At 37.1% G+C, this 2,401-nt stretch overlaps 1 pseudogene; it reads left to right on the top strand.

The window, feature by feature from the left end:
• Positions 1-793: 793 nt before the first annotated feature.
• On the top strand, positions 794-893 carry LOC138834479 (U6 spliceosomal RNA; annotated as a pseudogene).
• Positions 894-2,401: the final 1,508 nt, after the last annotated feature.

The raw sequence follows: 2,401 nt of genomic DNA, 5'->3' as shown, positions 1-2,401 counted from the left end.
ACATATTATAATATATTATAATATTATATATATAATATATTTTATATATAATATATGTAATAAATATAATATTTTATTTACATAATATTTATATAATAAATATAATAAATATAATATTTTCATAAAATACTTCGAATATCTGCCTTTAGCTACCAACTCATGGACAAGGTCTAAGTGTCCACTGTAGGCTTCCCCATGAAGAGGTATATACTCATCCTCACACCTATTTTTATAAAATACCTTCTATTCTGAACAATTCGTTCTCAACTGTTCGTCTTTCTATGATCCCTTGTAACTAAGATGAGTTTTGTTCCAGTAAGACAATCTATGCAGCCATGGTAAGATATTCTGGTTGGTCTCTTCCTACATGGAAGAAGGGTAAAGGGTCAGGTAGACATTTGTACCTTTGAGACCTCATTTGGGAAATTTTAAGCTGCAGATGTATAGAAGTAACTTTTAAGAAGGCTTACTTTGAGTCCATTAGATCCACAAAGCTAACTCAGTTGATAAGTAAGTACTTGAAAAGCCATCACCTTTGGACTTAGCTATAAAGGCTTCAAAATATGATCAAATTTAAAATGAAAAAGACAAAATAGTCATTGACAGAAAAATTGCAAATGTGAGCAATCCACCAAACAATATAAGTTTTTTTCCACTATACACAGAAATTTAGAGAAATATGATCAATAACATTTTTAGGAACAATAAGGGTTCATTGTTACAAATAGGCAACAAAGGATATATGCCTGTATAAAGACTGCATCATTAACTACTTAAACTTAGAGGATACTACATGCTTTAGCAGCAGGTCTACCCAAATGACAACAATACAGAGATTCACATGGCTCTTGCACAAGGATCATATAAAAATTTGTGAAGCATTCCTTATTTTTCATTTTTCAGATGCAAGAAATAAAAAACAGTTATTAAAAAGTTGATTACAAAAATTCAAGGGTAACAACATATATAATTCATAGAATTAAAGGTTAGTTTGACATCAGTGTTTACATCTTCACCTTAGAAAGGCCTTTACATAGCATAACCTTTACAAACTTGAAATTAGATAACATTGTCATCTTATCCCAAAGAAATAAAATACTATAAGGACCTAGGAAAAAAAGGAATCTTAATTTTTTTTCTATATGGAATGCAATTTAAATGGACACATTTAGTAATTAACCTATATATTATAAAACATGTAGAATTCAAAATATTATATCTAGGAGAGAAGGAAATAGATTATGGACATTATACAAACATAGAATACTTTTTTCAGAAAAGCACCAGGAATACCTTTAGTTTCTATAGTATTCATTTCCACAGATAAGTTAAAATTATTCCTGATTTTAAAAAATCACAAACTCTGCAGAAAACATTATAGATGTATATGAACAACTCTTGAATATATTTTGATATCAGTGTCAGGCAATTCACTTGGAAGAATAACATGGAATCCATGACTTTTTAAAGTAAGATATTGTTGTTACTTTGCATTGTGTAAATATTTTTAGGGACATGAAGGATGAACTGGCATTTTTGAAATTTAAGAAACTTAACCAGAATTCCGGGAAGATAGCGGAGGGGAAGCTGGAGTCTAAATAAGCTCTCGCATAGAAAGCACTTTTAGTGTTTCTATTAACAGTCCTAAGCCAGAGAATCACACCAAGTGTGCCATCACAGGACAGAGTCAGGCCAGAGGGGAAAATCCAGGCAAGGAGACACATCTGTGCTCTTGCCAGCAGCCGCCGCGGCAACGGCAGCAGTGGTGGCGGCGATCGCAGGCATCATACCTAAGCCACAGAGAATCCAGCACGAAGGAGCCAGATGAAGCGGGTGAGCGGATTCTACTCAACACCAGCAAGAACCGATAAGGAACGGAAATCTTTATCCTGCAGTTTGCAGACCAGAGACGACCCAGGAACCAAGACTCAGTGTGAGTAGAAGCCCAATGTCCTCACTCCTTCTCAGGGAGCAGAGGAGAGAAGGCCCCCCTCCCCACCCAGTACCAGAGATCTCCATCTTGGATACCGACAAAGACCGGGGGAGCTGCCAGCTCCAACTCAGTCTTTTGAAAAAACCAGTCATTTAGCAGGTCACAAGAACTTAACGGCGGCGTGACCTGCCAGACTCAGCTCCACCCAAGGAAAAGTCACCCAGCTCAGGCGCCAGCCCTAAGAGTGGCTTTCTTCACTGGGTAATCAGAGCCAGAGGCTGCCCCTCCCTCTAGCCACCTTGACAATCAATTGAAATTCAGTAAACAGAAATCCTGAGAATGGCTCCAGGCTGGGCTCTGGGAGTTTTTCACAAACTAGCACCCAGGAAAAGCTACTGTTTGTTGAAAGGCCTCAACTCTACCCAGAACCTAGCCTCATTACTGCATCCCCCTCTTTTGTGATTCTCA

The sequence above is a fragment of the Dipodomys merriami genome, unplaced genomic scaffold, assembly GCF_024711535.1.
Source record: "Dipodomys merriami isolate MVZ:Mamm:240054 unplaced genomic scaffold, mDipMer1.0.p SCAF_216, whole genome shotgun sequence".
Taxonomy (NCBI): domain Eukaryota; kingdom Metazoa; phylum Chordata; class Mammalia; order Rodentia; family Heteromyidae; genus Dipodomys; species Dipodomys merriami.
This window is presented reverse-complemented; position numbering and strand designations above follow the sequence as displayed.